The sequence below is a fragment of the Jaculus jaculus genome, chromosome 2, assembly GCF_020740685.1.
Source record: "Jaculus jaculus isolate mJacJac1 chromosome 2, mJacJac1.mat.Y.cur, whole genome shotgun sequence".
Taxonomy (NCBI): domain Eukaryota; kingdom Metazoa; phylum Chordata; class Mammalia; order Rodentia; family Dipodidae; genus Jaculus; species Jaculus jaculus.
Window position 1 is genome coordinate 191,205,564 of NC_059103.1, and position 23,736 is coordinate 191,229,299.

The 23,736-nt window shown below is 41.5% G+C and overlaps 1 protein-coding gene across 1 annotated transcript in view; it reads right to left on the reverse strand.

The window, feature by feature from the left end:
• Sntb1 (syntrophin beta 1) overlaps positions 1-23,736 on the reverse strand; it is a 294,480-nt gene that overhangs the window by 268,152 nt on the left and 2,592 nt on the right. The gene's annotated exons all lie outside the window — the stretch shown is intronic.

The window sequence follows — 23,736 nt, forward strand, 5'->3', positions numbered from 1 at the left end:
GTGCTTGCCTGTAAAGCCTAAGGACCCTGGTTTGAGGCTCCATTCCTCAGGACCCACGTAAGCCAGATGCACAGGGTGGCACATGCATCTGGAATTCGTTTGCAGTGGCTGGAGGCCCTGGCACGTCCATTCTCTCTCTCTCTCTCTCTCTCTCTGCCTCTTTCTATCTCTGTCACTCTCAAATAAATAAATAAAAATAAACAACAGAAAAAGAGGCAAAACAAAAAATATTTTAAAAAATACAGGTGTTATTTAGCAGAGTCTCAGTCCAATAATGTAAAAACATTCAGATAATGCACAGACATACTTTTAGGTTCAACTGTCCCGTGGACAGGGGTCTCCAACTATAACTACAGCTGAATAAGTCTGATCGCCCCCAAGTTGGAAAACACACATAAAAATTTAAAATCCAATTTACTTTTTCATTCAAGTATGATATTTATCTTTTGCTTCCACTGAGAGAGAAAACCAAGGACAGAGGGTTCCCCTTTGCCTTCCAGTCAACTCTTCATGAACAGGCTTTTTCCAACAAGGGCACCTCTCTTCATGCAAAGGTTAAACTGGAAAGAATTGCCTTTTAATCAGGTCTTTCTAATTAATGCCTCTATAATAGGCAATTGAGTACTCACCTGAAAAACTTGTTTTTTTAAATTTTATTTATTTATTTGAGAGCGACAGACACAGAGAGAAAGACAGATAGAGGGAGAGAGAGAGAATGGGCGCGCCAGGGCTTCCAGCCTCTGCAAACGAACTCCAGACGCGTGCGCCCCCTTGTGCATCTGGCTAATGTGGGACCTGGGGAACTGAGCCTCGAACCGGGGTCCTTAGGCTTCACAGGCAAGCACTTAACCGCTAAGCCATCTCTCCAGGCCCTGAAAAACTTTTATAAATGTGTTTATCCAACTTAGCCTCACTTTTCCGGATTAATTCTAAATACAAATTCTTCCAGCAAACTAATATTAAGAGATAAGAGCAAATATTCCACATGAAGTAATTCTATAAGTTATACAAAACTGATAGTTTCCAGGTACATCCTCTTGCTCCCCATCTATATTGTCTGCAATAGCTTAGCTCACTCACTTTTCATTGAGACAGACAGCACTGACAGGTAGATTCCCAACCTAAAAATGGGTTGCTTTCTCACTGTTAGGGGCATATGCTGTTTAAAAAGCAATGTTCAAGCTGGGTGTGGTGGCATATGCCTTTAATCCCAGCACTTGGGACATAGAGATAGGAGGATCACCATGAGTTCGAGGCCAGCCTGAGACTACATGGTGAATTCCAGGTCAAGCTAGGCTAGAGTGAGACCCTACCTCAAAACAAACAAACAAACAAACAAAATACAATGTTCAGTGGGCTGGAGAGATGGCTCAGCTGTTAAGGTGCTTGCCTGAAAAGCTTAAAGATCTGGGTTCAATTCCCCAGTATCCACATAAAACAGGATGCAGAAAGTGGTATATGCATCTGGAGTTCATTTGCAGTGGCTAAAGGTCCTGGAACATGCCCATTCTCCCTGTCTCTCACTCACTCTCTCTGTCTGCCTCTCTCTGCTTACAAATAAATTAAGTATTAAAAAAAAAAAAACTAAAAAGAAAAAAAATGTCCAGGTGTAGGTTCATTAAGTACATATTTAACTGTATTGAGATAATGGGGGAAATGCCAATACTCATAACCAAAACATATACTGAAACAATCATGTTTTCTTATCAAAAAAAAAAAAAAAGCTTTCTTCTTATCATTAATCATTCTTTCAAATACTCCCACCCCTTCCTCCTGCTTGCCCTGACAGAGGCCTGGATTTCTCCAGAAAATACTGTTTCCCAATCCTTTGAACCTGGTTCAATTCAGCTTCTTAAATCTCTTTCCAACTTTAAAAACCATCAGCAAACCCCTGTCCTAGCAAGCTCTCAGTGAACTCTGTTTCCTACACCGTGTGGAGGAAGAGCAGGCCATAGCCACGAGCAATTTCTTAGAGGGAATGCTGGCTGAGAGAGGCTGGAACCGTGAAGTCTGATTTCCTGAATACAACTATCTGGACAAGAGAGCCTGACCCAGCCAGATCAGTCAGATTTTCCCTCCATATAGAATCTGGAATTGGCTTTTTTTTTTTTTTTTTTACATGTAGAATGCTGTGAAAATTGGTATTGAAAATAGCTGTTGCAGTTGCTGGGGAAAAGTACCCGACCCAAAGCAGCTGATGGGAGAAAGTTTTTATGCGGACTTACAGGTTCAAGAGGAAGCTTCGTAACGGCAGGGAAGAGATGGGCAGGAACAGAGGTCGGGCACCACCTCTGCCACAGCAGGCAGGAACCAGCAACAAGAGAGTGAGCCAAATTCTAGCAAGGGGAAACTGGCTGTAATACCATTAAGCCTGCCTACAACCCACCTTCCAGCAAGGTTTCACCTTCCAAATCGCCTTCAGCTGGGGACCGAACATTCAGAACACATGAGTTCATGGATGACATCTGATTGTAGCCAGTCACCTCACCAGCCGTAGAAGTGTGTGTGTGTGTGTGTGTGTGTGTGTGAGAGAGAGAGAGAGAGAGAGGGAGAGAGAGAGACGCGCATATGTGCGTGCATACAAGCATCCCTTCGTCTTTTTCCAAATATAAATAATTGCTTGCTGCTTGCCAAGTACTGTGGCAAGTGCTGAAACTTCAGTAGGTCATCAAGTATCATCGTGTGGACATGGAAAGATGGAAAAGTAGGTTGAGGCTAAAACTACAGCGGATCTGGCAGCAGACCAAAAAGCATTGGCTTCTGCCTTGCAGTGAAAATGAAAAGAGAGTTGACTTTCCTGAACATTCCTTAACTAATTCACATCAGGGAGACTCTGCTTTCCCCATCTCTACCTTTTCAAGGTCCAGACTTTGTAACCAGCACACACTATACTGCAGTTCCGGTCTTCTCTTTTTGTTACTAAAACTGAACGGTCCTTTATACCACACTCCTTGACTCTAACAGGAGGCATATTTTAAGGGAACTAAAAAGGATATTGACCTCTCTGCAGGTCTGTTTCTTCAGCTAGATCTGTAAAGACCTTGAGAACTGGTACTTAGCTAACATGTTTCTACTTTTGCAACCAACTCTATGATATAGATAGAGTGTACGCAGACCAAAACACATCCCCCAAAACTATATCCATCATCAAGTCATCAGTTTAGACATGAAATGGGGGTGGAAAGTGTTAAGAAAAAACCCTTGGGACTGGAGAGATGGCTTTGCAGTTAAGGCACTTATCTGTAAAGACTAAAGATCTGGGTTTGATTTCCCGGTACACAGATAAAGCCTGATGCACAATGTGGCACATGCATCTGGAGTTCATTTGTAGTGGCTGGAGGCCCTGGCAGACCCATTCTCTCTGCATGTCTCTCTTTTAGCCTATAAATAAATAAGTAAATATCTTTAAAAAAGAACCCACAGCTGGGTTACGGCAGCACACACTTTTAATCCTAGCACTCAGGAGGCAGAGGTAGGAGGAGCACAGTGAGTTCGAGGCCATCCTGAGACTACATAGTGAATTCCAGGTCAGCCTGAGCCAGAGTGAAACCCTAACTCAAAAAAAAAAAAAAAAAAAAAACACAACTCAGGATGGCTGGTAGAATACCCTGTTGAGGATGGTGACTGAGTTCAGAGAATGTTCCTTTTTTGGCATAAGGAGAAGGTAGAAGCAAAGAGAGATGGAAAAAGAGCCAAATACTTTCAAAGAAAAACACTATGTCCTAAGGAAAGAGCGATTTAATGATACTCAGCACACCTGTGCTTACGCCATGGCACAGTGATTAAGAAATACTGTTATCACCTGCAAATGCAAGTTTTATGAAGCAGTGAAAACTGTGTAACCTGATGGACTTTCCACAGCAACTGTGGGAATCACTTCTGCTCATGCTGTTCAAAAGGGAAAGCAAATGGAGTCCTAGGAAAGAAGAAACTGGCGGGGCACAGTCTATGAAGAATTCCATGCAGGGGACCAACTCCAGCTCACAAGCTTTCTCTTCCAATGCTCTGGACCTCTTGGAACTGGAATTATAAACATTTGAGAAGGTGGAGTCCAAGGAATTGCGCAACTGTAAATCATCCATCCCATTTAACTTCAAACCCTCCATTGTTTTAATGAGTACTAAATACAGGTTTCTCTAAGGTGATTTAAAAATATTTCTGAATAAAGGATTCTAGAACACATTAACAACCAAAGAATTCTTATGAATTTTAATGCTGAAAAAATGTATGTATTTTTTTAAATCTTCATCTTCTTTTGAGCAACATAAAAGGTTTTTTTTTTTTTTTTAAAAAAAAGTATGACTAGCTTATGATGTCTTTCTAAATGATAAATACATGCCTCAAGTTATTTTTAATATAGGTCAAGAGTGATAATTTTTTATGCTATGAAAGGGAAAAATCTTGCTATTTCTTTAGCTATGGCTATAATAGGGTAAGGTCCAGGAAATGAAGCTTTTTCTTTTTTTTTTAAATAGTTTTTTTGTTTATTTTTATTTATTCATTTGAGAGTGTCAGACAGACAGAGAGAAAGAGGGATAGAGAGAGAAAGAGAATGGGCACACCAGGGCCTCTAGCCACTGCAAATGAACTCCAGATGCATGCACCCTCTTGTGCATCTGGCTTACGTGGGTCCTAGGGAATCCAGCCTCAAACCGGGGTCCTTAGGCTTTGCTTAACCGCTAAGCCATCTCTCCAGCCCTGAAGCTTTCTTTTCATGTGGCTTCTTCCCCTTCATGAATCAAGCAAGAAATTGAACAACAAGCTGGTGAATTCAGTATTAAGGTGAACTTCATGACCAGTCAGCAGAAAACTATACAGACATTAAAAGACCCTATAGACCACAAAAATGCATAATGTCCTGAAGCATAACACATGTCAGTAACTTAGAATGGGATGCTAAAATGTTTTAGGAAAAAAACACAAAGTTCTCTGTCTAAGCCTCCTCGGCCACTGTTTCCAGACCCCACCAGTACAAGCAGAAGAGTCTCAGATCTTCACACAGAAAATTCTGAGGATAGAAAATTTAAAGAGCAAAGCCCCTCTTAAGAAATGAATAATGACAGGACCTTCTGTTAAATCTTAGGTTACTTAAGGAAGTTATTCATGCTTTCATAGTCACTGAGTATACACTAAGTTCCAAGTACTAGGTATTGGGAATAGAGCTAAGGGTGACAGACAGAACAAATGAACATTGTATAATACATGCAGTACGCATGTACATATACATACTGTATATCTATACTAGGATATCCTAGAAAGAAATCAGAGTAAAGACATAAACAGGGGCTATTATTAATGACACTTTAGTTGTTAATGACAATTCTACAACTATAGCACTAATATGCCAATTCATGACTTTGCAGTTGATAATTAGTCTAGGGGCTATATGGATAATTTTAGTTTTTTTTTAAGTATTTTATTTATTTATTTGAGGGAGAGAGAGAGAGAGAGAGAGAGAGAGAGAGAGAGAGAGAGAGAGAGAGAGAATGGGCATGCCAGGGCCTTCAGACACAGCAAATGAACTAGAGGCACACGTGCCACCTTGTGCACCTGGCTTACGTGGGTACCGGGGAATTGAACCTGGGTCCTCAAGCTTTGCAGGCAAGCATCTGAGCAGCTAAGCCATCTCTCCAGCCCTAATTTTAGTTTTTATTAGTAACTTACTTAGGGCTTTATTCTAGGACTATGGTCATCTTACTTCTGAGCACTGGCCCCTATTTCCTCATTGCTCCCAGAGCTCTGTCCCTCTAAGACTATCAAGAGGATGCAAGGCTTAGGGAAAAGATCTGTACCCTCAACTTTCTGTTTTTCAGACATCCTTGGAGGGTCAAGCCCATAACTTCTGAGAAGCTTCTTAGCTAATCTCTATACAACCGTTCACTTTCTGTGTGTTCTGTTTCCTGACTCCTCACTCGCTTTGTTGATTGTAAATGAGAAAATTTTTTTGCATAAGTATGTCCCATGGGACATTTAGGACATACTTTTTGTATAGCAAATATTTTATCCAGTTATACCAAAGTGTGAAGATTTGGGGAAATATACTTATGAGCTCAACAGAATGGATCTGTCCAGAAGGCAGAGAAGTTGACCCCAGGTAGGAACATCCAGAGCACAAGGACCTATAGCTATACCCATGCTATCAGCATACCAGCAGAAGTTTCTGGAAGACAGATCAAATGGAGCAAGCTTCACGTTGCTGGACTCTGTGCTGAGCATACAATCAGAGGTGATGAACTGATTTGCATACCTAATAAAGACAAGTGGTATTGTTGCAGTTACCTTCTTGTAGCTGACACAAAGCACTCAACAAAAAAGCAGGTTTTGGGAGAAAAGGGTTTAAGTAGGTTTACAGACTTGAGGGAAAACTCCATGATGGCAGGGAAAATGATGACATGAGCAGGAGCCAGATATCACTTTTGGCAATATCACGTGGACAACAGACGCAGGGCAGTGTGCCAAACACTGGTAAGGGGAAGTTGGCTATAACACCCATGACCCCACCTCCAACAACACACCTCCTCCAGGAGGCTCCAGTCCCCAAATTGCCATCAGCTGGGAACTTAGCGTTCAAAACACATGAGTTTATGGGGGAACACTTAATTCAAACCATCATAGGTACCACTACACATCAGACACAAAGAAATACCGTGCTAGAACTCAATTGCTATATATACATTTGCACTGCGTGAAATTAACTTGATAATGTCTCGGGGTAGATATTAATATGGATTGGTGCTATAACAAAGTACTACACATTGGGAGGCTTATACAATAGGAGACTGTTGCCTTACAATTCTGGAGGTAGATGATCAAGGAGTCCAGAAGGTTGGTTCCCTCTCAAGGCTGTAAGGGAGAAGGAAGATCTCCCATGCATTTTTCCTAGCCTTTAGTGTTTTGGATGATCTATAGAATTTCGTAGCTTGTGCATCTATTATCCTGAATCTGCCTTAAAGATCACGGCCTTCTTCTCGTGTGTGCCTTTGTCCAAATTTCCCTTTTTCAAGCACAACAGCTATATAGGGTTAGGGGCCCACTTACGTCAGCATAACCTTGGCTTAACAAATTATTTTTTCAATGATTATGTTTCCAAATAAGGTCATATTTTCAGTAACGTGCATTTAACCTGAAATACCAGTCACTTGTGCAAGGAGAACAATCAAAGAGGAGAGCTAATGATTACAGAACAGGTCTAGACAGACATCGAGAAAGGTGCACACGAAGCAGGAGACCTCTACTGAGTGCCTGGGACCTTCTCTTGAAATCCATATTTTCCAGGCTCATGTGAAAGGGTTCAAGAAGGGACTTATATTAACTACTTTAGGTGGAAAGCATGCTGTTTTCACATACTGTTGAATTGGGCAGGACAGACTAGAGTGAACTATTCTGGGTGCTGAAGAGATGGCTCAGAGATTAAAGATATTTCCTTGCAAAGCCTTTGCACCCTGTTTCAAGGCCAACCCAGGTTCAAATCCCCAGCCACATTTGTTTGCAGCAGTGAGAGACCTTGGCGTGCCCATACATGTGTGCGCATGCAAATAAATCAATAAAAACCTAATAAAGAGAATGTACTACTATGCATCCACTAAAGGCCTTGTCTCTTCAAGATGGCACTGTTTAATGTCCTGTCCCTCAGGGTGGCTCCCAGTGTTCACCACACAATTTTTAGTTCCCATTTAACAAAACTGTGATGTGGCATTTTGCACATTTCATGTGACTGCTGTCTTTACAACTGTAGCAAAAAAAGAGCCCTTTAATTTTTCCAAGTATATTTTGTATGTACACTTTAAATTATAGGCACACAAATACAATTTATATACATATATATATGTATATATATATATATACACACATACATACATATACATATATGTGTGTGTATATATATATTTATATAAAAAGAGAAATTAACTTAGGAAGGAACTTGACACATTTCCTGATGTTCCTTATTTGAAAATTTTTTCTTTCTCATAGTTCTTTTAAGCCTTATGGGCACTTTCAAAAGATTTACAACTTAATTCAGTGTTGGAAACAGTCATATAAAGTCATGTTCCCCTTTCCCCTGAGAAGTAGTAATTAATGAGCGTACCATGTAAGGCACATGGTCTGTCATTTTACATCTGAAGCAAAGATAAATTTGTGTTGAGCACAAGTTCTAAAAATATGAGAAAGCCCAGATTCCACAGCACAGTTCTAACTGAAAACAAATGCACTCATATTTGATTTTAAAGTGTTTATTGCATTTGAAAACCAGAAGATCTATGTCAACATTCTATTTCTCTAGTTGGGAAGTAAGAATTGTGACAGCTCACTGGACTTCGTTAAACCGGGTCCTCTTTCGGTGATGGTTGATACCACAAAAGCAAATGGTCTCGTAACATCCTTGTATAACTGCTTACCTAGATCCACGTGCATTATGTTAGAGTCAGTAAATCTTGCTAACCAAATCCACTTATTTCTCATATCTGCCCAAATCTTTCTGTAGTAGGTAGTTTGAATGGGTGGTCCCCCGGTAGATTCAGGAGTTTATTAAAGCTTTAGATCTCTAGCTGCCTGGCTGGAGGAGGTGTCACTGTGGGTGGATCCTAGGCCTAAGATTTGTGGAGGGCTTGAGCTCTTCCTGGGGCTCCCGGGGTGCGCTTGCTGGTGGCGCTGGTGCTGGGGTTTCTCTCTGCGTGGACCTGTGAAAGGGGGCCCGCTTCTTCTGCCATTATGGAACTCCCCCTAGATCTGTAAACTTCAATCCATCCCATTCCTCCCGTAAACTATGTCTGACTTGGACATTCTTCCCAGCAGCATGAAGCTGACTACGACTCCCTCTGTGTTAAGGCCATTGCAAATGATCAACAGACAATAACCAATGGGTCAGTTTTGTTGAGTTCACTTACGTGTTAAGATGCATAAAGCCACTTTTCTGAGAAATATGCATTCAGATTAATGGCTAGCATACCATAGTGACAGCCAGCATGCTTGGAAATCCACCTGTCAGACACTGTACTAAGTTCTATGTATGCCATTAATTCTCACAAACTGACAGCAGTGTGTCTGGTGTCATGATGTCAGTGAGGAAAATCAAGGCCTGGGTAGTTGAGCCAACTACATAAGGTTGCAAGCTAGTCTGTCCACTTCTGCTCCACTGCCATTCTTTTTTTTTTTTTTAAATATCTTTTAAAATTTTATTTATTTATTTATTTGAGAGCGACAGACACAGAGAGACAGACAGATAGAGGAAGAGAGAGAGAATGGGCGCGCCAGGGCTTCCAGCCTCTGCAAACGAACTCCAGACATGTGCGCCCCCTTGTGCATCTGGCTAACGTGGGACCTGGGGAACCGAGCCTCAAACCGGGGCCCTTAGGCTTCACAGGCAAGCGCTTAACCGCTAAGCCATCTCTCCAGCCCTCCACTGCCATTCCTGATAGCTCCTGTGTAGCCTGCAGTGCTGGCAGCAGAAGAGCTATGCTACTAAGACCATGTGTGTTACAAAACACAGACAGTGCTAAATCTGTTCACAGAAGCCAGAGACTCTGGGCAAAAGAAAAAGGCAAACTCACCAATGGCAATATGCAGCTTCTATCCCTACCTTAGATTAGTCCTTGTGACTTCCCTGTACTGCCGTCCCAGGATTTCTATCTTCCATTCCATATGCTTCATTACCTTGTAACTAACAGCCTGATCATTTTGGCCAAGGTCCCCTCCCTAAGCACCCCCCAACACACAAACACACATCATGTGTGCTTTTAAAACTCCTAATGCCTGGAATGAACCGCAGACCCATCTCAACTAGGATCTCTTTGGGAAAGACTTAGTCATGAGGATTTTTAAATCATTTCAGACATCTTCAGGGTGTGCCAGTGCTGGAAGATGTGTCCTGGTGCCCATTAAGGGGAACATTCTTGTACTTCAGGCAATATTGGAAAATCCTGACAAATGTCTAGTTTATTACTGATAGAAGAGGATGCTACTGGCTGCTAAATATCCTACTGGACAAAGAATACTCCCCCAATAAAAAGGGAATTAAAAGGCTTGTGTGCAGGTTTACAGGTTGCCCAAAATATTTCCTAGCTAGGCTTCCCAGTGATAATGTATCAGTCTTAGTCTGAATTAGCCATTTATAAGAGATTACAGATGAGCGTGTGCTCCGGACTGCACACAATACGTCTCTCATGATGATGTCCTCTGAGCACTTTGAGATAAGGGAATGTGAGTATGGCGAAGCCTGATGTTCCTGGGTCACCACCTTTGCATTCACATCTGCATGCAAAAGGCTGCAGGCTGAGAATACGTGCAATGCTCAGCCTCAGGGAATCTTTCCATTGGGAGTACACATGGCCCTTAAGGAGATGCTATCTGGAAGTAGCAGAGGATGAATATCCCAGAAGCATCCCTAAAGGGAAAGATGAATGGGTAATTTCACGTTGTACCCAGCTTAATCAGCCCTGATGTTCCAGAGGGGCTCAGCGACTTACAGTGGGGTCTTTCTTTTTTAAATTTTATTTATTTGTAAGCAAATAGAGAGGAGAGACAGATAGAATGGGTGTGTCAGGACCTCTAGTTGCTGCAAATGAACTATGGATGTGTGCTCCTATGTGTGCATATGGCTTTATTTGGGTACTAGGGAATCGAACCTGAGTTATTAGGCTTTGCAGGTGAGCTCCTTAACTGATGAGCTATCTCTCCAGGCACAAACTGGAGTCTTCATTGATTCATTCCCTTCTCATGTCCTACTCCATGACCATTCTTTCCGGGGTTAGAAAAACTTCTTATATTCTTGTCTCAGGTTCAGACTCTTGGGATTCACAAAGGTAGAGCAAATCTCAAAATATACATTATCAGATAGTGATAGCACAAAAAAAATGAGGAAGAGAGAAAAGAACTTGGAGACACATGAGTCAATATTAGTCCAAAAAATATTCAAAAATGGATTATTAGCATGTTCAGAGAGACAAACAAAGCTTTTATATCCATGAAACAATAAGAGGATGCTATATTAAGAAGAAGAAATCAGAGAACAAGAAAATAGTTTTCAAACTTAGAGATTGTATGACAGATGAAATGGGAAAAAATCAATACAAGAGTTGTAGGTAAAAATATAATAATACTCCAAGGGCAAAAAGAATGAGAAAAAGACAGAGAGAAGGCAATTGGAGAATAAGATGATGAGATAACAACAGCCATCAGTTTATTAGTAGGTCAATACAGACGAGTGCCAAATGTCCAGAGCAAAGAACTGAGATCAGAATTATCAAAGAATTTATATAAGAAAAATGCCTCAGTTGCAGCTTCTTTATTAAATGGTGCTTTTAGGTTCCTTCACCTCCCCTTTCAAAACTACACACGTAACAATTTTCTTAGGAAGTAGTGAGTCCCAAATGACATAATAGTATTTATGCCCCCAAAATCTCCCCACCTGTTGAGCTTGCACAATTGTTCAAACCTTGCAATTATACTAGATACTGTCATTCTTATTTTTTATTCAACATTAATTTCCATATGACTTTTTTTCTCATAGCTACTAGAGAGAATCCAAATTTGCAAAGTTATCAGATCACAGAAAGAATACCACAAATCAATGTTGGAAATTCAGACTGGCAATTTTGCTAGTGTCCAAGAGATGTTGCATTAATTTTCTTGAAATTCTAAAATATTTCATGGCATCCTTATGAGTTCTTTAGGGCACTACCTGCTTCCTAAATAGAGTAGATCTTCTTAAACTTTTTCCACTGGTGCCTCCTTTTTGTATGACATATTTTAATGCAATCTTGGGTACACACACACACATAATATATGACAATATTATATAAAACTATGGAAAATAAATCACAAATAAATATATTCTAAAATAGTCATTTAGTATACATATAATTTTGTGATTTATTAAAAGCAAGAGCAAATGTTCATAGTAATAAGATGGATGTTCTTGTTTATTTTTATTAAAAGAATTGAATCTTAAATGAATATTTTAAAGCATCTTCTACATTCTACATTTTCCAGATATCCATTAATATTTGATTTTTATGAACATTAATGTTGAGAATGCTGATTTGTATAAATACATATTTAATGGAAGAAGTATGTTTAGGTCCACTTCAGAACTGCTGGAAGTCTGTCCTCATCCCAAGCAACAATTCATTTAACAATTCTTTTTTTTTTTTTTTGGGGGGGGGAGGGAGGAAGGACTTCATTTTTTAAAAAAAAGTCTTTTGAGGATTAATAATAACAAAGGAAAAGGTGATCACTGCACAGAAATCTAAGCAATACATTTTGCCTGTGACTAAAGCTTTCATCACTTACCAACTCATAAAATTCAAGTTTGTAGATCAAGGAGTAATTTTTAAAATCAAGTATTCTAACACCACACAATGTAATGATGCACTGATCTGATATTTAACATGCTATGAAATTTAACAGTAGAAAAATATTAAAAAGCTCTCGTTTCTGTAATGTGACCATCATGCTTCGGTAAGAACAAAAGTGTGTTAGTAAAAACACTAGAGTCATAACATGTAGCAGTGTCAAATAGGAGAAGTGTTCCAGGCAGCATTCCCTGGGTATGACATGACAGCCTGTGTGGTGTGAATTTCACGTGCTCTTCTTAAACAAGTCCCATGATACAACACAGGCAAGCAAAGTTAGGAACACCTCAGAGTCATTACATGTCTATAAAATATATATTTATTTATTTATTTGCAAGCAGAGAGAGATAGGGAGAAGAGGGAGAGAGAGAATGGGTACACCAAGACCTCCAGCCACTGCAAACAAACTCCATGCACCTGGCTTTAAGTGGGTACCGGGGAAGTGAACTCGGATTGTTAGGTTTTGCAGGCAAGTGCCTAACCACTAAGCAATCTCTCCAGCCCTCGTTGCAGGTTTGATTTTGAACTCATATTCAATTGCATAGAGCCATATTGGAGTCACAATTCACAATTTAAGAAGCTGTGCCCTGGGGCACTTCCCCACCCACGGCTTTAGCCATCCAGAGCATATTAAAGGCTTTGCAAATTTATCAACAAAACCCCCACAACCAGATTAAGTCACTACATACAACTTAGAACATTAATGACAAAGAAATCATTGGATGTTTCCAGAAAAAGAAAAAAGAAGAAGAAGAAGCCACAGCACAAGTAAGGAGATTGAAAAACATAATAGTTTTGTCAGCAACTCTAGAAACAAATGAAGAAAAAAAAAATGCTACTTTAGAAAATCTGTATCATCAATCCAGTGGAAGAACAGACTAAAAACATTTTTGGATGCTTACCTTCCTAATAACTCCTGTACATGGCTATTAGAGATTGTGGACCAGCAACTTGGGATGAGAAAACCAAGAAAGATATGACAAGGGATCCAGGAACCAATGCAGAAGAAAGCCTGAGGAGAACGGTCCTGCACCAGGCTTAGAAGAGGCTAGTCACAGGGGTGGGCTTCAGGGACAAAAATGAGACAACACTGGCATGATCATAATTTTTTAAACATAGACTGATTTGGTCCACCAACTCTGAGATTGATAAAACAATTATCTTATTATGCCAATGTATTATATCACTGCTATTCTGAATAATGATACTAATTATTATACTATATTAATATTATGAGAATAAGCATTATACTCAGAATATTCTGTGCATGCAGTTACATTAAAATATTGCTAAAATTATATTTTAATATTCCAAGTTTTGTACTCTTGGAAATATTGTATAGACTCTAATATTCTGGGCCGGAGAGGGTGTTGAGGAAATGTAGACAGTGGAATGCTCTGAGCTCATATTATTTGAATTTGGAAAAATTCTAAAAATGAAATGGAGAACAGATTAAAATATAAGAATATCACAAGTAAAAAAGAAAAATCATTAACTTTGATTTTCATTGTAGATGAAAGAACGCTTCAGATGAAAGTGTCTGAAATACAAGGCACCAAATAGGCAAATAATTACCTCTATTTTCTGAGTCACTTTGCTTATGTAACCCCGCTGTAGTAAGTCATCCCTCTGGGAAACACTCTCCAGTGTAGATCTCTGTAATCTCTTCTTTTCTGGCCACTGTGTGAGCTGTGCAAGCCGTTACTCTTCTGTAACTCATTATTGCCGTTTCATAAAATATGCCTGTGATTTCTAGAAATGAAATTTATGTTCCTATGCTTGTCTCCCCCCTGAACTGTGCGGCTTCAGAAGAGCAGAGTTTGCATCTCATTCCGATATAGATTTTTGCTTCATTCGACCACAAAGGTCCCTTCTTAAAGTCCCTCCAAGCTAACATCAGGGTTTTAATAATGCTGTGCATTTGCTACACCACATGCTCATTTCCTTCAAGTAGCTTCTTTTTTTCATTTGTTGAAGTCTCTGGTTTTGGGAATGTGACTTAAAATCTGTGGTGTCTAGAAAGTGCTGTGTCCTTGCATGGGAGCTTGGCTCATTCACAGAACAGGGACAGGACAGCTCTCCCGGTCATTCCTGCAGGGCCTCTCAGCCTGCGGCCAACTCCAAGTTTCCGCCTGAACATTTCTTAAACTCACAATGACATTGTAAATGCAAACCTACTTTTCTTTTCTTTCTTTTTTTTTTTTTACTAGAACTGATTTGCTATTCAAAATCTCTAGGAAATATATTTTTTCCTTTAAAAGTATATTTGGGCAAGAGAGATGGCTTAGCCAGTAAGGTGCTTGCCTGCAAAGCCGAAGGACCCATGTTAACTCTCCAGGTTTCCATGTAAGGTGGACATACAAGGTGATACAAGCATGCAAGGTCGCACATGTGCACAAAGTGACACACATATCTGGAGTTTGATTATAGTGGCTGAAGGGCCTGGCATGCCAGTACTTTCTTGCATAAAAACCCAGCCAGTCTGTTGGGTTGCCTCAAAAAATAAAAAAAATAAAATAAAATAAAAAATAAAAAAGGCATAAAATTTGGTGGTCACATACTTCCTTGGTGTCTTTCTCTATAAGATGGGTTTATTTTCTTATTTATCCTATAGGAATGGGAAAGGCCTTCAGTGTCCTAATTTTGAAAAGCTACCTTATTTGACTTTTTCCTTTAGACAACTCTTTCTTTCTTATAGAATACATACATGATCTACCTTCTACTGACTGTCCTCTTGGATTCCATAAGAATATACTAGTATGTGACAGAATAAAAAAGAGAAGTGCACTATTGGTTTAGTGGCACTTACAGGAATATATTTATGTAAATTTATATAATATAGTTAAGTAAATTTAAACTGTTTTACCTAATAAAATATTCTTGTTTCTAGAACTTTTTTAAAGTTTGAATTTTGCTGTGTGGAGTAAGTCCTTGTTTTTGATGTTTGTCTTTAAAAAACGTCTTGTTTTGTATGTTTCCACATAATCCACATTCTAATACAGATTGAATACTGTCCACCCAATGTCACTGCAGCCTATGCTGTGGTATGGTCTGTGGAAAATGTGACATTACTGAAAAGCATGAATGAAGTGTGTCCACACTGGATTCTTCCTCTGGTCCCTTCAAAGCCAGTGACCTCTCCTTGGGCATCTCTACACACCTAAAATGCCAAACCTAACATTGTGTCTGCAAACGTTTCCAACATATAATTAATATCTTTAACTTATATAATTGAACACTCAACTTGAAAATAATACTTGGCTAAGCAAGTGAGGCAATGAATAGCAATTATTTGGTCTTTACTAAGCTCCGGGCTATGAGCTAACTACTTTTCACATAAAATCAGTACCCCTCACGACAGACTCAAGAACAAATTTGACTGAATGAGAAATTGAGACTTATCGTTGAGTAACTTGTATGGGATCAACCAGCTCAAAAGCGGAATATGAATGCAGGTCTAGACAGAGGAAATCTGAGAGCCTCCCTCTAGACCCCTACCCTGTAGAGAATAAACGGGGACAAGAAGAAAGAAACGGTGACAATTTGAAGGGTAATACAAGTAAACTGGGTTTGCTAAGCTTAGCAGGATCAACAACCATTGGGTTTTAGCCGAATCTTCCCATGCTTATCAACGTGCTAAGAAAGATGTTCTGAACCACAGGGTAAGCAGCAGTTTTGTTATTTTTTAATAATGCGCTTAAACTTGGGCCATCACTCTATATCCCATAGCTATCTGTGAACCATGAACTTCTCCATCTTGCCTAGCCCACTTTGAGACTGAGGCTCCTTTGCATGGGGCTGTTGGGACTTTGATTTCATGGTGGGGAACACATGTTTCTCCTTAAGTCTCACTCTGCAGCCTGGAGCTAAGGGCCAGCATTGCTATAGATCAAGGCCACTGAAGTGGGTAATGAGGTTTGGGATATAAAACACTTGGCATAAATGCAGGGGAACTTCTGGCTTTTCTTTAACATTAACTGCTTGGAAATGCATCATTGAAAATAGAATGCTTAGTAGGCCAGTAGCTGTTGGAGAAGAATTTTCCTTCATTAAACACATCAATGGTAGCTTTGGCTAGATACATTTTTACAAACATGGAACTCTGTGCAGTGAGTTATTTTTAATACAACCTCCACGGGGTGACTGCTAAAATGCATTGCTGAATGTGAACACTGCCCACCCTGGTAGAAATGAATTGAAGGGCTGTTCCCATTAGTTTTACTGAAGAACATGGTCAGACTTCTCATGCTGATATGTGGGCTTAAAAAGGAAACAATTAAAATATCCATGCGGACAATTTTCATCTCCTCAGGTAAGAAAGCATTCTTACATATGTATTCAGACTTGTAGGCCCCTGAGCCACAGGGGTTGAGGGTGGCGAGAAAAGGGGTTATAAATATAACGTTAAAAGGGTAATTACATTTTCCTGTATGTTTTAAGAACATGTCTGGCTCTGCTTTCTTCAACTGTCCTTCAAGGTAGGACCGCTAATAAGTGTTGCCCAGGCTTATAAAGCCACTGCTTCCTTCCTTTTCTCAACACAGGCAGATGCAGGTCTCAAGAGCAGATGCCAAGTGTCCCTCGCCATAGGACAGCGGATGAGTGCTGACTGATGAATCATGAAGGACAACCATTCTCAATTCTAGCCTCCCTCCCTGCCTCCTCTCTTTCCAGTCCTTCCTTCCCTTTCTCCTTTCTATCTATTTCTATTATTTTCTTTCTAGCATATTTATTAAACATTTCATTTTTCTTTATTTATTTGAGAGACAAGAGATATTTGAGTGACAGACAGAAAAAGAGCAGAGAGAGAAAGAGAATGGGCACACCAGGGCCTCCAGCCACTGTAACCAAACTCCAGATGCTTATGCCGCCTTGTGCATCTGGCTTTATGTGGGTCCTGGGGAATCAAACCTACATCCTTTAGCTTTGCAGGCAAGTGCCTTAGCACCTAAGCCATCTCTCCAGCCCTAGCAGATTTTTAATAGTGCAATGTGTGCCTGGTGCTATGGTGAAGCCACACTCATCTTCATCTCCGTTCATACCAGCAGGCCCATTACAGCCAGCTTCCACCGCACCACTTCCTCCATTACTTTAGGATCCCTATAACCACACTTGTGCCTGACACCCACAGGTGCCCACACACACGTGCACACCCTTTTCCACTCATTTGTCCACCGCAGGACGACTTGAGTTGATTTAGTACATGCATAGCAGGAAGAGATTAAAGAGAAGTTAAGTCATCGGATTAAAAGTTGTACCACTTGGGCTGGAGAGATGGCTTACCGGTTAAGCGCTTGCCTGTGAAGCCTAAGGACCCGGGTTTGAGGCTCGGTTCCCCAGGACCCACGTTAGCCAGATGCACAAGGGGGCACACGGGTCTGGAGTTCGTTTGCAGAGGCTGGAAGCCCTGGCGCGCCCATTCTCTGTCTTCTCTCCCTATTTGCCTCTTTCTCTCTCTGTCACTATCAAATAAATAAATAATAAAAAAAAGTTGTACCACTTAAAAAAAAAAAAACTTGTATAACTCACCCAGTCTCCTACACATCCAGTTCCTCCCATGAACGACAAGGGAGTTGAATGCCAGTCCAACTACCCCTGGAGGGCTGACACCATGAAATCAGAGTGAGCAACGCCACTGTGCAAACCTGGGCCCTGCTTGGGAATATATGCCTAAGTCTATTCAGGAAGAGGGACTGTGCTCAAGGGCTCATGTGTAAACAGCAGAACAGTGAGGCTGGCTCACTCCTCCAAAGCCTTGAGAAGATAACGTTCGTCTGCTGGAAATACGACCCGGAGCACGTCATTCACCTTGAGTGTGAATTCCAGCTCTGGTCCCACCCCCGCAGGCTTGGTCCCTTCTCAGTTCCCCTGTCCCTCCTCACTCTTCTCTATCAGTGAGGGCTGAATGTCACATTCTGTTCTTGTAGCCACAGTGAACTACAGCTGATGCTCAGAAACCCCTTTGGGGGCTGCCTTCAAGCATTTGCCTTCCACAGAGCTCCCCAAGGATAGCCCAAGTGCTCTCTTCATAGGCTGCCACAGTACCTTTATTTAATTGAATTTTACTTTTTTATTTAATTTTATTTGAGAGAGGGAAAGAGAGAAGGAGCACACCAGGGCCTCTGGCCACTGAAAATGAACTAGAGGTGCATGCGCCCCCTTGTGCATCTGGCTTATGTGAGTCCTGGGGAGCAGAAACTGGGTCCTTAGGCTTTGCAGGCAAACTCCTTAACCACAAAGCCATCTCTCCAGCCCCTGCCAAAGTAACTTATGGTGGTCCTGTGGGTATCTGCATGTTGCTTCTCAGTATATATCACAAGAATGTTTTCTTTTAATGTTATTTATGGGCTGGAGAGATGGCTTCGTGGTTAAGCGCTTGCCTGTGAAGCCTAAGGACGCCAGTTCCAGGCTGGACTTCCCAGGACCCATGTTAGCCAGATGCACAAGGGGGCACATGCATCTCAAGATAGTTTGCAGTGGCTGGAGGCCCTGGCGTGCCTATTCTCTCTCTCTCTCTGCCTCTTTCTCTGTCTGTCACTTTCAAATAAACAAATAAAAATAGACAATTTTTTTAAAGAAATAAATGTTATTTATTCTTTTATGAAAGAGAGAGAGAGAGAATGGACACATCAGGGCCTCTAGCCAGTGCAAATGAACTCCAGATGCATGTACATCTGGCTTACGTGCATACTGGGGAATCAAACCTAGGTCCTTTGGCTTCATTGGCAAGGATGTTAACTGCTAAGACCTATCTCTCCAACCCAATGTTGTTTATTAAGAGCAAAGTGCTCGTAGTGTGGATGCATGAGAGACTAGTAAACAAATTGTTAGGTGGGTGAATCTATATAAATGAGTGATCCACAGAGGGACTTTTCACAAGAATGGGGTGAATTTTCAAGACTACCTAAGAACACACATGTCAACTTGAGCAGATGAATTTCATAGCAAGAGTGATACATACAACTTCCTAAAGACGCCACCTCCTGACATACGGGTCCTGTGATTAAGTGACCTCACATGCCAAGTTAGGAACTGAGGCTGAAGAAGAAATTAAGGTTGCTAATAGGTTGACCTTAAGATAGAGAAGTTTTCCTGGATCTTCTGGGTGTGACCAGGGTAGTCATACGTGCCCTTAAGATGGAAGAGAAGGGCTGGGGGAGATGCCTTAGAGGTTGTAGAGCCTAAGAACCCATGTTGGCTTTCCAGGTCCCATGTAAGCCAGATGCAAGCGCACAAGGTCACACATGCACACAAGGTGGTGCATGTGTCTGGAGTTTGATTACAGTGGCTGGAGGCCCAGTTCCCTCTCTCTCTCTCTCTCTCTCTCTCTTGCGCGTGCACGCTGTCACATAAAAAAAGAAAAAAGCCAATCTGTTGGGCTTGCCTCAAATAAAAAGGGGTGGGGGTGGGGGAGAGGAATAGGAAGACCAAAGAGGGAAGGAAATGATTTGATATGAGAAGAAATTTAAAAAGAAAGGGGACCATGAGTCAAGGCTTATGGGACAGTTCCTATAAGATTCCAGAGAGACAGCGAGGCATGTTCTCCCTGAAGGCATGCAGAGAGGGATGAAGCGCAGGCAATATGATTTTAGTTCAAGATAAAGGTCTGACTTCTAATTCAAACAATGGCAAGATAATAGATTTGTGCTGCTTTATTCACAAGGGTTTCTTGTAACTTGTTGGCATCAGTAGAAAACTGAGACAGCTGACAAAGTGGATGACCTAATCAGGACAAGTCATTGCACCTCTTGGAACTTCACTTCTCTAATCAACACTGTGGGGGTGAGCATCTCTAATCTGCTTATCCCCTGACTCAGCACTATATCCTTGGCAAGACACTTAGGTGTGAAACCGGGATATTAATAGTATTGGGTTATTGTGGAAATCTCAGTTGATCCATGTGCAAGGTTTAGAAAGGTGCAAGGCACGTTATCATGTAAATGTTAGTGATTGCTACATAGGTAAGAATAATTTTGGAAGGGTTACACACTATAAAGTGGTATGATGGAATTAGCATTATTAAAGGATATTCAAGAAAGTGAACTGCCAACAATCTCTCCCCAATGGCTGTCAGAATATACAGGGCATTTTCAAGGGCTTAAAAAGGGGTCAGGAGGGCTGGAGAGATGGCTTAGCGGTTAAGGGCTTGCCTGTGAAGCCTAAGGACCCCAGTTTGATTCCCCAGGACCCACATTAGCCAGATGCACAAGGGGGCACACACATCTGGAGCTCCTTTGCAGTGGCTGGAGGCCCTGGTGTGCCCATTCTTTCTCTCTCTGCCTCCTTCTCCCTCTCTTGTCTGTTGCTCTCAAATAAATAAATAAATAAATAAATAAATAAGCAAAAAAAAAATGGGTCAGGAGGTGATTTTAAGTAGAGATGCTAGCATGTAACTCTTCCGTGATTGTCTCTCGTGTAGTCCAGTCTAGGATAACCTTGAGTATCGTCAGTGACACGAGCTGTCCACTTTTGTTAGAAACAGGGACTCATTGCCCTGGAGTTCATCGATTAGGCTAGACTGGCTGGCCAGCAAGGTGCAGGGATCTGCTTGTCTCCACCTCTCCGGGGCTATTACTACAGGCATGTGCCACTCAGCATTTTTCATGGATATTGAAGATCAAACTCAGGTCCTTGGGCTTGAGAGGCAAGCATTTTACTGGCTGAACTTCTCCCCCATCCCCTTCAAAATCTTCCCTCAAAGGAACTTCCTTTTTAAGATTAATATTGGGGTATGACATAATGTGGATTATTATGTTTAGGGGATCTCCAGCTCTCGAATGCCCTCCTCCATGAGGAGGCTTTGTTCTCTCTGCCTCCTTTACTCTTACTTTAATATAAACTTCCTCTTAAAAAAATTAAAAAGTAAATTAAATGGCATAATATTTATGAAATTCATTTCTAGTAATAAATGGGCATTAACACGTTCGCTATTAAATTATGTGTTAGATTTGAATTTACAGCGTGCACAATAAGATTTAAGGATGGCTTAACCTAGTTCCCTTGCTTTTCAGTGAAAAGAAAAAAACAAGACCCCAAAACTACACACAGTAACTCATGCACAGGGAAACTCCAAGAAGGTAAGAACATGAACAATTTCTTAAGTCTATGCACAACCTCTACACAGTAAAATTCCTTAAAGTTTAGATTCTTTTTTTTTTTAAATTATTTATTTATTTATTTATTTATTTATTTATTTATTTATTTGAGAGCGACAGACACAAGAGAGAAAGACAGCTAGAGGGGGAGAGAGAGAATGGGCGCACCAGGGCTTCCAGCCTCTGCAAACGAACTCCAGACGCGTGCGCCCCCTTGTGCATCTGGCTAACGTGGGACCTGGGGAACCGAGCCTCGAACCGGGGTCCTTAGGCTTCACAGGCAAGCGCTTAACCGCTAAGCCATCTCTCCAGCCCAAAGTTTAGATTCTTTTCCACTCCTGTCCGAGAAATCACTCTGCACCCTCCAGCTCCATCTCTCGGTCCCTCCAGCCCCACCCCCACAAGCAGAGAGCAGGTGGTGAAGGGGGACTTTCCCAGTGACCTCAGCACACAAGCATGCCTGCAAGCAGAAGGGAGGAGGAACCCCTGGACAGGGCTCTTGTCCAGAACTGTCCTTGACGTTCTCCTTGGAATTTCTAGTTTTTCTAGTATTCCATGGGAGACCTTCCAGACAAGGGATGCTTCAGTCACCTCCACCCCCATATGAATCTTCTAGAACTGAGCTCCTTTCTCAGGACAAAATGGGCAGTGAATTAATTTTATTATTGCTTTAGCTACAAAAAAATGGTGACATAGTTCCAATTGCCATTTTATTCATACACTGAGTTTTCTGCGGGGGGGGGGGGAATGTTCCCACACCCAGCCAGAGCTGGCCAGGTTGTTGATGTAGGTGTGCCCCACCGGGCTCTGGAGCATTCTGGTCACATAATCGTCCAGGTGAAGGCTGCTCCTTGGAATATCAATCCTTGATCTCTACGTGGCTGGCTGGAGGAGCCCTGTCTCTTCTCCCTACCTTAAAATGGCAAAGGAATGCATAGGGTGAAAATCTCTGATCTGAATTTTAATGAGTATTTGGTTAAAATGTTGCCCTTACCTGGCACAGTTTATTTACATGTTAAGTTTGAATTACATTTTTCTCTCTTTGCTGGTCACGTGTTCAATTGGCTCATGGTTGGACCATATCATAGCAGCTTCCTTTCCACAGCCAGATGCTTGGTGCATTAGGGTTGCAAGACTCCCAACCTCCTTCCTGCCCCTCCCCTTTGAGTATACCACACAATTGCTCTTTCCTGCTAAGGGCTGTGTCAAGTACTTCAAAAATACCATCAAGACAGAAGAGGGACTAGTCGGAAAGAAAGACTAGTTGTAATGAAGAAAAGGTTCAGCAGAAGGGCCATGGAATTGGGGTCCAAAGAAAGTAATGGGAGGACATTAACATAAAAATACATTATGGATATAACATTGTAAATGAAAGATTTATTTATTTGAGAGAGAGAGAGAGGGAGGGAGGGAGAGAGATACAGATATAGGCAGGGAGAGAAAGAGAGAGAGAGAGAGAGAGAGAGAGAGAGAGAGAGAGAGAAAGAGAGAGAGAGAGAGAGAGAATGGGTGCACCAGGGCCTCCAGCCACTGCAAATAAACTCCAGATGTGTGTGCCCCTTGTGCATCTGGCTTAGGTGGGTCCTGGGGAGTCTAACCTGGGTCCTTTGGCTTTGCAGGCATGTGCCTTAACCGCTAAGCCATCTCTCCAGCCCGAAAGAGGTTTTTTTAAGAAAAGAAAATAAAAGCAAGTGAGGAAAGTGCTATGAGCCCGGTGACTTCCAGCCGGCTCAGGCACACAGCTCTACATAGAAGCACAGTTAAGTGACGCACATAAGACGGATTGAATTGAGAAATATAATCTTCCATAAAGACAGAACAGATTCCCCCTTAGATGGGGCCACTTCAACCTCAGCAGACGTTCCCGCATGCTCTCCGTTATGAGCCAGCTTGCACAGGGTCGCCCTGTAAAGAAAGCAGGCCAGGTTCTCTCCTTCCTTCCTCTGTGGGGCTGAAGACACTGAGGCTCAGAGGCAATGAGAAGCTCATGGGGGAATCTAGAACCCAGGACTGAAACTTGAAGCCCAAGGTTTCAAGTCGGATGGTGTTCCTCAAATGGAGGCAGAAGCTGTCCACTAGGAGGCTCGTGTCCAACGTGTCCAGAAACGGAGGCTATTTAGGAGGTGGTTGGGATACTCAAGTAATGTGCATCTGTTTCCTCTAAAGATTATATCTATGCATCTATCTATCGAATCTTTAAAAACATCTTCCCAATTTCTCTAGTCCAATCAGATTGCACTTCCACAACCTCACATTTGGAAACTCTGGAATCATTGCTGCATTTCTGAGCA